The sequence below is a fragment of the Myotis yumanensis genome, unplaced genomic scaffold (assembly GCF_028538775.1).
Source record: "Myotis yumanensis isolate MYYU_CA2020_CCGP unplaced genomic scaffold, mMyoYum1.0.hap1 SCAF_8, whole genome shotgun sequence".
Classification (NCBI taxonomy): domain Eukaryota; kingdom Metazoa; phylum Chordata; class Mammalia; order Chiroptera; family Vespertilionidae; genus Myotis; species Myotis yumanensis.
Window position 1 is genome coordinate 8,366,729 of NW_027223759.1, and position 13,006 is coordinate 8,379,734.

A 13,006-nucleotide genomic window follows, 5' to 3' on the forward strand; every position below is an offset into this window, starting at 1 on the left:
CAGGGACCTGTGCCATTCACGCCTCTCTACCTCAGATCTCCGCAGGACACAGTAGAGCCTCCTAAGTAGTTACTGAACAAATGCTTTCCTGAGGAGGAGAAGCTGCCTCCTGCAGGGAATTGCCTGGAAGCAGTGGGAGACGGCACCTCTCCCATGTCCCTGCTGTGTCTCCTTCAAGGAGACCTCTGTGCTCACCGCAGGCTGAAAACGACTTACCAGAGTCTGAGAAGTGTTTGTCCTCTGATCTGTTCAGAGACTGTCTATATCACCGTATCACTCATCCTTCTTTCGCTTGTTTGGGTGTCATCTCTCCTAATTTCACATTTTTAGGAAAAAGCACTATATCCACACAGTTTTCTACCACTGCTAACTTTCATGTACTGACTTGTGTGTTGTGGGAAACATCAGCCCTCTTCATTTTGGATTAAAAATAATGTTTCCCTTTTTTGTTTTACTGCCATTTTAAAAATATTGTGGACGTTTGTCATGGTGACAATAAAAACTAGGAATATAACAGGATAATTCTGAAAAAGCAGAATTTTACCTACATTATTTAGAACAGTTGCTCCAAATTACTACCTTCCTAGGTATCTACCTATAATAATAAAAGCATAATATGCTAATTAGACCAGACATCCTTCCGTCCTTCCGGATGAAGCCAGGGCTGAGCGGGAAGCCTGGGTCCCGGGTGCCAGAGGGAAGCTGGTGCCAGCAGCCAGGGGAAGGAAGGCCTACTCTTGCACGAATTTTGTGCATCAGGCCTCTAGTTAAATAATAAACTTTAAAATGTCAAGAGGAATCAAAATATACTCATTCAATGGACTTATCCTCCACTGAAGGTCTGTACAGCAAATAGTACCATCGCTGAATTTAAAGTACATAGACTGTATTTATAACACTTGCAAATTGTATACTACTTGCCACGGACTTCATTGAATTACAATTAAGAGACTATTGACCTTCTGATGTTGAGTGCACTTGGTTTTAACTTAAACAATCCACTCGAGGTCTGTCATTTCTCCACGTCGATGTCCAGATTTTAATGGATAATTGAAGATTTCAGATCACATACCCATAAGCTGATTAATTATGATTGACACAATCCCTGCTGCTAAAGTCTGAATCAATGGCAAATTTACTCATATTCCAGAATGTGTTCATGCAGCAGTTTCCTTTTGTTAAGTATTGTCCTTAAAAAAAAAAATCAGCTTACACCAAAATGCCTTTTCTGGCTCAGAAAACAAGCAGTAAATATTTAATAGCCTTTGAAATGGCTAATCCTTTACCAAGTAAATTGTGTTAAACTGCAAGAGTATATGTTTTAAGCTCTCACTGACCAGCACTACCCTGTGGGATCTAAATGTTGGCAGGAACACTCTCTCCTTTGCAACTTCTCAAAAGCTGACCATTAAAAGTTCCAGAAAAACGTAAAGAGGCGAAACCTACATTTTATTTTATTAAATATCAGAATCATAACCACAACTATAGCAACAGAGCGTTATTGACATGTAGTATGTATCCTCATGGACAACAGCAATCATTTCTAATGAGAAATATAATATTGAATAGTTATAAAAGACATACTTTTAATTTCATTTTCAATCTATGCTCATTAGCAGTAGCAAAGACCAAATCTTATTTAAGCAGAAATGAATTGCAGTATGCAAAATGAAGGAATCAATAAGACTGCAGGGAAATTACACGAGATAGGCACGTATTTACCCAAAGTAAGTACGAAGCTACATATTTCACCATCTGAGTAGGAATACCTGAAATTTCATGCTTTTGAGTGCTTTAATTCCTTTTTTTATTTACAAAAAAAGCCACACACCCAAAATGCTATTTTAAAATCAAAGAAATCTGTTCTGAATCTCATTTTACTATTTAATAGAGCAGCTGAAAAATGACTTAGAGATGTGGCCATATGGCGTGAAACTCCAGAGTCAAGGAAAGAATGAGACACTGTAAACATGTAAGACGCACTAAAAGGAGGCAGCTCTGAGCTCCGTTACTGAAAGCTGGTGATGGAGACGGTCTCTTCTTGATGACATTTGAGGACACTGACTCACTGGTGTTTTCCAAAATAGGAATTCTGCATTTCGAGTGTCTGAGAGCTTTAGCGGAGTCTCTTCCCTCAGCCTGCGATCATCTGTACAGAAAGACTCCATAGAATAAATTACTGAACTTCCCAGCACAGCTCAATTAACTGAATAAAACAACGAAAGAAAAGCTCCAATCTGATAGCCACAGAAAGAACCTGGCATCATTTTTCTTGAAGAGTTTGCAAGTGGATCGCGGAGCATTTAACGGACAGCCTGAATCTGAGAGTAAAGACAGTAGGGGAGTTGGTTTGGCTCAGTGGATAAAGCGTCAGCCTGCAGACTGAAGGGTCCCGAGTTCGATTCCAATTGAGGGCACATACCTGGGCTGCGGGCTCAAGCCCCAGTAGGGGGCGTGCAGGAGGCAGCCAATCAATGATCTCTCACTCCCTCTCCCTTCCTCTCTGAAATCAATAAATATATATATTTTTAAAAAAGACAGTAGGGAGAGGGGTAAGGCTCTCAGACGCACACTTTGTCCCCTGCTGACATTGCCGTAGGAAGTCAGGGGTCAGGTGTTCGCCTTCTGGAGCCAGTCTCTTACCGATCTTTAGGAAGAATTATGGTGTCTCTGTCCCATTTCCCCAGCCTCACCACAGGCCGAGCCAAAGCTTCTGTTCCCTCAGAGTTCCAAACAGCCCCTCCATTTAAAGGCACCTTCTCGATGGAACTCAGTGGCATCAGCACAGCCTCAGGTCAGTGGACAAATGATTAAATATCTGCCTAGTAGTCCTGACCCAACACCAGGGCTCTGACCTCAGTTATTTGGACATGAGTTGATTCAGCAAAGAGTTCCAGACAACAGGCATTGGGATTACCAAGGTGAGTAAAACAGTCTCTGTTCTCCATGAGCTTGTAGTCCAGCAGCAAAAATACCATTGCAAACGAAACTTATCATAAACTAGAGGCCTAGCGCACGAAATTCGTGCACAGGTACGGTCCATAGGCCTGGCCTGCGATCAAGGCCATCTTCCATGACTGCCCACAGCCGGCCCCGCCCCCCCACCGCCACCCACCCCCAGTTCCCCTTTCACCATCGGGTGATTGGTGCCTGGCGGCCAGGGGAAGGGACTGAGAGGTCAGCTGTTCCCGCCCCTGCAGCAGGTCGCCTTCTGTGTGGGGTGACAGGTGGGGCGGGGGCCTTGGCCTGGCACTGCCCACAACCCCTGCCACCCACTCCCGGTTCCCCTCCCCGTTCACCATCAGGTAATCAGAGCCTGCTGGCCAGGGAAAGGGACCGAGAGGTGGTCAGTGTGTCTCATAGTGACTGGTGCAGCGGTTGTTCTGGTCGTTCCGCCTTTAGGGTCAATTTGCATATTACCCTTTTATTATATATGATTAGTCAAGTGCTCCAGTCCAGGTACAGAGAGTTTCAGAAGGGACCTGCAATTGGGCAAGGGCTACAGGTCCTGCTGAGTTACAGTCTACCCAGGTCCGAAGAGCAGCTTCAGATGGAGCATCGCAGGAAACACACACATGCTTTAAAGGCCTCTGAGACCGCTCTGAAAAGTGAAGGGTGACCCTTGCCACCCAGCCCTTCCTCTGTGGCTGGTGGAGAGAGCGCACAGAGGGGGCGGCTGGGAGGTTGACTTGCAGAACAAGAACTTGGGCTCTGCTCCTCGTTCCTCCCAAACCACTTGGTGACAAGACAGCAATAGAGGAGGAACAATGCTAACAACCCCCGTTTGCTTACACATTAACACTGGCTGCTGCCCTCAGCCACCCACGATCCCACAGTCAAACAAAGTCGGTAGCTGTGGAAGTCGGGAAAACCACAACTCAAAGGCTGGGGAGCCCCACACTGTACCCACGGCATTTTCCTACAAATAGATGACGTCCTCACCGGTAGCAAGTGCTGAAAGCACGACGAATGACTGGAAGCTAGCAGGGCCGGGCACGCGAGAAAGGAAGGAGATGTTGGCGATGGCTGAGAGGGAATCCTGGCACCCCAACCTGACACCCCCCCTCCGGGTGGCTGGGCCCCTGGTCAGCCCAGCGCCCCCCTCCTGCCCAGGGAACCTGGCCTCATGCCAATGGCACTGTCCTCATGTGCTACATTGAAAATAAAACAAAGGGTACCATTCATCATATTTTTCAACAACTGGTTTCTTTTCTTAGTTTGGAAGAAAAACTTGGCAACCATAAAGCTAAGTTTTTAAAAAAATTTTATATATTTTCTTCTTAGTGTCAAAATAAACTGGAAAAAGAAAAAAATGCCCAGTGGTAAGAAAAGAAAAATACACAAAACCCTTCAAAGCGCAGCGGGCCACACACTGCTGTTCGACGGACACCGAGCCGTGGAATGCGAGGCTCTCGAGTTCTCCCAGCCGAGCGAGCGCCTGCCCTGCTCCTGGGACATGTGGCTACTTAGGGAAACTCAAATCGGCTCCCAGCGTCAACCATGCTGCGTATTTACTTTAATCACGGTGACATTTGCCAGATGGTGTCATCCAGAAAACCTCATCTGAAACGAGCAGTACAAGAGAGCTCGGTGGTACATTCCAGAGAAAATTGGACACAGGTGTTCCCCCGTTTTAAGATGACTCAGTTTACGAAAATACGCCACTCTGAGACACACCTTTATGGCATGAATGGCCACCACCTTCACCCCCTGGATGTGGATACCTGGCACCTAGAATGGGTACCCAGCTTCCATGTGAAGGTATGAATGGATGATCATGTCTCTCCATTATCAGCTGCACAAACCTGACCCTCTCAGGGTGTTAATTCTGAGCCTGGTTTGTAGTTCCCAGACCCTCCTCCTGCCTGGGAGGGAGAAAGTTGGGAAAGAGTGTGAAGCCAGAAGCTGCTCTAAGGAGCCTCTGCAAATTAGTAGACCTAAAAGAACAGACTCAGCGACAATATGTACTGACCGCTCCGCTGTAAATAAAACAGCTTCCTCCACCGAGGTTGAAGCATCATTACAACATTCACTTGAGCAATTCAGTCACTGTGATACGGACTGTGAGAGGAAGGACAGACATGATGAAGTATCCAATCCAACCTGGTGGTCTTAGAAGGCTTTTCCGAGGAATGGATGCGCTGCTCCGGAAACTACAGAGCAACGGGTAAGAGCGCGGACTTCAGACAGCACAGACCCGGACAGAAACCTGCACCTGCAGCTGACCAGCTGCATGACCTCAAGGAAGTGACTTATCTGAGCCCCGGCTTCTGCACCGGGAAAGCTGGAATAACAGCGATCTCAGTTAAGTGCTGGGAGGATTAAAGAAAATGATGCACATGTCGAGTGCTCACCTGTGTTCAGCTCATGCTTCTGTGAGGCCTGAAGCTTATGAAAATTTCAGGACCATCTTTAAGAAAAGCAATCATATGGTGATGAATGTTAGCTGGACTGCCTGTGGTGATTATTTTGCAACATATACAAATATTGAATCATTACATTGTACACCAGAAACTGATACATTGTTAGGTCACTTATGCCTCAATTAAAAATAAACAAACATAGATAGAACAATAATTTTAACAAATAAGCTCATAAATGAATTCAGAATGAAAAAATAAATCACAACACATTTTTTAAAAGTAGAGAAATACTGTCACTATTGCAAATTCCTGAAAAAATAACATGACATTTTTATTATTAATTATCTCTGTAATACTTTTCTACGTGTTTTCCACATTTTTATGGCTGCATACTCTTTGATCACCTACTCAAATGACAACGATTGGTCATTTTTTTATAAAGTGAATACAGAGCTAAATCATTCTTCTTTCTAGAATGGTTGATATACATTTTAATTATTAACGTGTAGCATGCACCTTCCCAACATGCAACTTCACTCACAGATATACATGCTCTTTGTGGTTCTATCAGCAATTCATTCCCTAAAAACATGTTTTGATCAATTCTATTTCATATTATTATCATGACAAAAAGATAATCTGGTGTATGTGTAATCGTATATGCTACGTCAATGCACACATTCCCCAGGCCTGAGGTTCCGTTCCGGGTGGACACCATGAAGAACTACACCCTTGGTGTACAGTGTTGTGCTACTGATAATTGGAAGGTTTCCCACAGCCTCCACGCCTCCTGCACCTTGATCTCTCCCTCCCTGGAGTGTTTCTGGGGCCGGGCACCAGGGACACATTCCTCTGTGATACTCCTCTGGCCCGGCCCTGTGTGGCGCACACAGTGGGTGAGAGGAGCATTCCCAGAAGCCCTCCGACACTGGAGGAACAGTGTTTTATAATATTAGGTTCCTCAGAGGAACCTAACTGCACATGGAAGTCACTGAGAACCACATAAATATGTCCCACTAAATCCTAATTATACCCAACTCAATGCTCCCTTCAACTGCGTCCAAAACGCCCATAGTCGTTCCCAGAACCAGCTACATCATCATCTGTGGGGCCCAATGGAAATGAAAATGGGGATCTGGCTCTTTACACGCATCCAGTGTTTCAGCGATAGCCGGGGACTGAACCAAGTATAGGATCTGTGCTACGGCCCAGGCTGTGAGCTCAGGAGGCTGATCCTGGCCACTCCGGTCCCACCAGTCATGAAGGGAAGTATAATAGCAAGTATAAGTGGGAAGAGACAGTAGTTTCAACAAACTGTGGCTAAAATAGCTTACATTTGCAAGTTTCACAAATCATACGGCCTCACAAGGGTTTCATGCAAGTGAAGGAACCTGCAGCTGAAGTTTCATTAGCATCATTGTAATCTGTACCACTGAAATACAGTAGGTGCTAAATAAATACTGTGAATAAAGCTCTATCCTCAGGGACTTTACAGTCTAGCCAGCAAGACTGTAAAGAAGAGATGGATAAAACCCTGCCACGACTCAATGTGTCAAGTCCAAGAAACATAATTGCATAAAATGTGGGGATGTGGATGCAAAATGAAAGAAATAACCCAAGTGACTCTACAGAGTCCACCAGCCAGAAGTTCTGGAATATTGGCTTGCATAAGCCAAATCTCTCCTGGTCCTGTCTGCAGTTTTGGCACCACCTGGTGGCAATTTCCCTGCTGACTTCAATGCCGATGGGGACCATTCTAGGTCCTATGGCTGAGTTGGCTCTTTCAAGACAGCGGGAGTGATTCCAGGAGTCTGCCAATTAGTTGCCGCCAAGTTCTGTGGCTCACCCCAGGAAAATTCAGCTGGGAGAAGTCTGGGTGTGTGGCGATTCATCCTCCACCTCCTCACTTAATGATGCAGGGTTGTGTCTAATGGGACAGGAGACACTGTCCCTCAGAGGAGGCACTGATAGTCCAGGGCGGGAAGCTATGACACTGGAAGCTGATGGATATTCCAGGTATGTGAACGAATAAATGGGAAAAAACTCAGTAGATGACAAACCGTGTAAAAGACAGATCTGGGAGATGTTTTAAGGGAAGAATGCAGAAGTACTGGAGGGGTCTAAGGTCTGAAAGGAGTTCCAGGATTCTTAGGTGAGCCATCCTCCATAGAAGGGGAGGGTTGACCAGGTGGCTGTGCAATTTCTAACTGAATTACAAGAAACTAGAGACAAAAGCCAACGGAGCCTCAGAGGAGAGGCCTGGAGTCCTGAGGATGCGGCTCCAGGGTGCTATTTAGGGTTATGGCAGTGTAGAAACCCACAGGATATGGGATATGCTGGTAGGAAGCTCCTGGTTGACCCAGTGACTAACCGAACTTGGGAAATTTTATTACTTTACAGTCATCTACTCTAGAGGGTTGTTGTGAAAATCATGAACTAGGACCTAACACTTAGTTGGAATTCAATAAGAAATGGCTACAGTTAACGATGCTAAAAGGGTTCAGGGAAAACTTCTTTTCTTGTATCTTGCTATACTTTATCTTTCTTTTATCCTTGTAAAATATTGGAGTAGGTATCAAGAAGGAAGATAAGACACTTGTGGGAACCCTAATCAATCAGTGTACGCCAGGTATTCAAGGCCACTCTGAGTGTGAGAATCCTAATCAGGATGTTCAAAGCCAAGTTGCCATTAGCAGGTACGAGGACACAGCAGTTTCACTGTATGCATTGAACAAGCGTGCCCTCCTATGACCCGAAAGATTGAGGTCACTATTTGGCAAGAAGCTTCTTTTGTCTGAATGAGTATAAAGTATGTTACTGACCAGCCAGCGAGAAGGCTGCTGTTATGTGAGGCTGTTTTACTAGGATGTTCTCCTGGGTTTGCTACTGTATTAGCAAGAACTGCTTTACTGAATTTTGTCTAATGGCTCCCTAGTAGCAATGGCTACTTGGGCTACAATAAAGATTCTCTTATATACCTACAACTTCTCATGTCTTCTCCATTGAATACCTGGCATCCAAGAAGGTCCAGTCCCTGGCAGAGGGGCTCAGACTCCAACAGCTGGCACAGTGAAGCAGGATGAAGGACCTATGCACTGGACAAACAGTACAGAGAGCAGGGTTTGAGGAGTACGTACTCCCCAGCAGCACCAAACATAATTTGGGGGTAGACAGAGAATAATACTTATCGATGGCCAACAATTATTTACACTTACCAGAAACCTCAGAGTTTTATTACAAGGAGTCTGCTAGACAACGCAGTTTGGCCTCCATGAAGATACAGGTATCTAAGAAGTTAGGAGACAACGACTGGCTGCAGGTGGGACTTCCTAAGATACAGTTAACAGGATGATACACAAGAGCTTTGGAAGGAAGGTCTGGGTGGCACCAGCTGAGAAGCATCATCTCACCGGCAGGTGAAGAGGGGTACAAAAGGAAAGACAAGGAACTATTACAAGACTGAAAAGACTGCAATTCTTTTACTTTTACCATGATATTGGTCTACATTTCAAAGCCATTCACTGGAAAACTCTACCCATTGATTTACCATACTTGCCAACCTGGCCTCAAGTGAGCACTGAGACTCCTTATTGGCTGAAAGAATAGCGAGCCTGTGAGAGGGAACACAGACTGGAGCTTGACCAGAAGAAAACAGTGAAATTAAGAGAACAAAATGCGAATGCGCAGCAAAGGCGAGTGGTCGTCAACGAGCTGTTTCCATTGGTGACGCCACCCACTGCGGAACAGGCTCTGCCTCGTTCCCGTGCCCTCCCGTCGGGTCCGCCGGTGGGTTTCCTTCTGACAGGATCCAGCAGGGAGAACCACAAAGAATTTCGAAAGAGATAACATTAGAGAAAGAAACTGGCCCACAGCTGTTGGAGAACGAAAAGGGCAAGAGAGGCCATGCTGCCCAGAGACATACCCAGGAGGCCCCGCCCCCCGCCCCCAGGCAGAGGAAACAAGGGGAGGAGGCTGGGTTCTCTGGCCCACAAGCTTCGAGGGGAGCCTGGCAGAGGGGGGCCCAGATCTCGGAGGTGATGAGCCTGCCAAGGCGGGTGCTTCTGTGGGGCACGAGGAGGCTGATGTAAAAAAAAGAAAAAAAACCCAACCAGCATGGCTCAGTGGTTGAGCATTGACCTATGAACCAGGAGGTCACGGTTTGATTCCCGGTCAGGGCACATGCCCGGGGTTGCAGGCTCATCCCCAGTGTGGGGCATGCAGGAGGCAGCCGATCAATGATGCTCTCTCATCATTGATGTTTCTCTCTCTCTCTCTCTCTCTCTCTCTCTCTCTCTCCTTTTCCCTTCCTCTCTGAAATCAATAAAAATATCTCAATCAGAAAAAAAAAGCTGGAGCCTGGAACGAAGAGTGCCCCCCCCCGTGCCTCCATCAGGTTGAGATCCATGGCTGAGGTGAGGCTGCCAGAAGCAGGCAGCCCACAAGAGGGAGCAAGCCCCTCCGCCCAGCACCCTGCATGGCAGAGCCCCATGGGAAACCAGCTGGCAAAGAAGGAACACCGTTTGCAGAATCCCAGGGGCAGAAGCAGCGTGTAGAAGGGGGTGCGGGGCTGGGAGACAGTGGCTGGACAGCACGCACTGCACATTTACCAAGAGAAGCTCGCCCCATGTTTAGGTCTCCGGCTCCCATCTTAATTCGCAACAAACTAAACTGCCTCCAAATATGTCCAGTGGGGACAGAGGAGATGGCAGGGCAATCCAGCATCAGGCTGCGTCCCACCAGAGCCACACGCAGCGGGACCTCTGCTTCCAGCTCAGAGGAGCCTTCGAGGGGCCCGGGGTTCGCGTCTGCACTGCTCTCTCCTATGAAAAATGGGCTCCCGGAGGCCGTGTGCGGGCCTGCTTAAAACAATAAGCTTTCCTAACCCCCGAGCGCGACATGCTCCGGGAGCGTGGTCTGGATGCTTATCAAACGCGTTCCCGGGCCACTCTCTGAAGTTGCTGGGCAAGTACAAACAACAGAGTCAAACCCATGCCTCTTAAAAGCGAGGCTGTGGAGCACGTACCCTGTCAGGGAGACCCTCGGATCCCCACAGAGTAAACAGTAACATGAGAATATTTATACGAAACAAAACTGTGTATCAGCCTGCGTTGGCTCAGCCAGAGGGAATGATAAATTCCTTGCAGATCTCTCACAGAGCGGTCCTTTGTGGGCCGCGGACGCCACCTCCGAGACAGTACAAGCCAGTTACCGAGCAAGGCTTCTCATTATGTCGAGAAATGAAAATACTGCCCCCCCCATTCGGTTTTATTTTGCGGTTTTATCTTACGTAGCCCGCCCCACTCCCTCAGGTTGAAGTCGTTTTAATTTATTGTTGAGTCAAGCCCAAATTCATGTTGGAAGCAAATGATACCCCTCCCTCCCACCCCCCAAGAAAAGCAACAAAAGCTCCAGCATCCTCAGGTCCTAGCGCAGCCGTGGGCAAACTGTCCAGTTTAAGAACCCATTGTGGCCCTTGAGTCAAAAAGTTTGCCCACCCCTTTCCTAGAGTCTTGTTTTCCTTGTCCCTCTTCTAAGAGACAAAAAGCTAAAGTTTAAAGTTGGGGAGAGCAGAAACATGGAAAAGTTGATAAGATGTCAACTCTATTTGCCCACATCCATTTTGCCCTATTCACAACCTGCCCAAGTCCCGGGCAGTCATCTGGCAGGAGACGAGGTTAAACGAGCCACGTTCCATACAGTGCCCACTTTGTAGTCCCATAGAACAAAATGCCGCAGAAACGTTTGCACAAACTGTCAGTTTGCTTCTAAGAGGCCAGTATGAGAAAAGGTTGATATGGGTCAGGATATCTGTCAGTGCATTTTGCCAGATGTTCTCAACCCAATATGGTAATCCTTCGATGTTATAGACCTATCCCAGCTACTTCTGTCAGCTAAGGCTTAGAAAATGCTGATGATACGGTAGCTGTCTGCCAGTTAAATCTACGGCAACTTACTGCTGGTTCAGATTTTCTAGAGAACCATGGTGGAGCAAGGGAGGAGGGGAAGAGAGAAAGACAATAGGAAAGAACAGGGGAACTAGAATATGAACAAGAAGTAAGATGTGATTGTACTGGATTCGAAAATTCTTTATAAAAAAATCGTAAGATAGCTAAGATTTGGAAACAGCCTAAGTGCCCATCAGCAGATGAGTGGATTAGAAAGCTGTGGTACATCTACACAATGGAATACTATGCTGCTGTAAAAAGGAACTCTTACCATTTGCAACAGCATGGATGGATCTGGAGAGCATTATGCTAAGCAAAATAAGCCAGTCAGAGAAAGATAAATATCACATGATCTCACTCATTTGTGGAATATAATAAATAACATAAACTGATGAACAAAAATAAAATCAGAGTCATAGACGCGTCAAACAGACTGTCCAACCTATGATGGAAGGCAGTGGGTGAGAGGGTAAGATATCAACCAAAGGACTTGTATGCTTGCATATGAGCATAACCAATGGACACAGACGGTAGGGGGGTGAGGGCATGTGCTGGGGGATGGGGGAAGCCGGGGAGAGGTCAATGGGGGTGGGGGAAGGAGACTTATGTAATACTTTAAACAATGAAGATTTTTTAAATCATAAATTATTATTTTTCGATCAAAGGCCAAATTTAATCAACTTTATTTTAAAACATTAACTAACCCTCATATGTAGTGCCAAAGTCCATCATAACTTTATTTAATAAGTATGGGCTTAGTGAAATTATCTTACTCAGATGTCTGTTTTTTTTAAACTTTTGTGGAATCAATATATACTTTTTAATGATTAGTTGTGAATATATATATATATATATATATATATATATATATATATATATAAAATTTACCATTTTAACTGCTTTTACGTATATAGGTCAATGGCATTAAGTATTCACATTGCTGGGCAACCATCATCACCATCATCTCCAGAATGTTTTTTATCTTCCACAACGGGAACCGTACCCATGAACTAGATGTTTGGTTTGAGACAGGCCTTGTGCAAAGCCAGCAGCCTGGGATGCGGCGGCAGCACCCGGAGAGGTTCACTCAGGTGCCTGGCAAACGAAGCAAATCCTCCTACAGCCCCAGACAACTCAGTGGCAGCAGGTGCTTTTTCCCTCTCTCCCCTGCTCACTATTGATGCCCAGGACTGAAGCAAAGTCTAGAATGGGTCTGGGAAGAGTACTAGAAGTCCGTGTCATTTTCACATTTCAGCTTACAAAGTCCCATCTAGTTCCCCAGGACACAGCCCTTGGTCAAGATGAGAACTCTTCTCCCCCTTTTATAGGTGATGGAACTCCAGCTCCATGGGAGGTAAGCCCACGCCCTCCAACCCGCTGCCCAGTGCTCGGTCACCAGGCTGCATGGCCTGTGCCAAGGCAATAGAAGGACTAGGCGCTGCTGCTTCTCAGCTCTCACCATTGGAGAAACAGACACATCGGGTCTAACTGGACAGCACTGGCTCTCTTCACCACAGCAACCAAGTGTCCTTGTGCCTGAAAACCAAACGAGTCCATCATTTTCCCAACTTTTGGGCATTTATATTGACAGCAAAACTGCCCAAAGAAGCATAATTCTGGAACAAAATTAACACAACCAGATTCAAGAGTCAAATGTCAGGGGGAAAAAAAAAAAAAAAAAAAAAAAAAAAAAATATA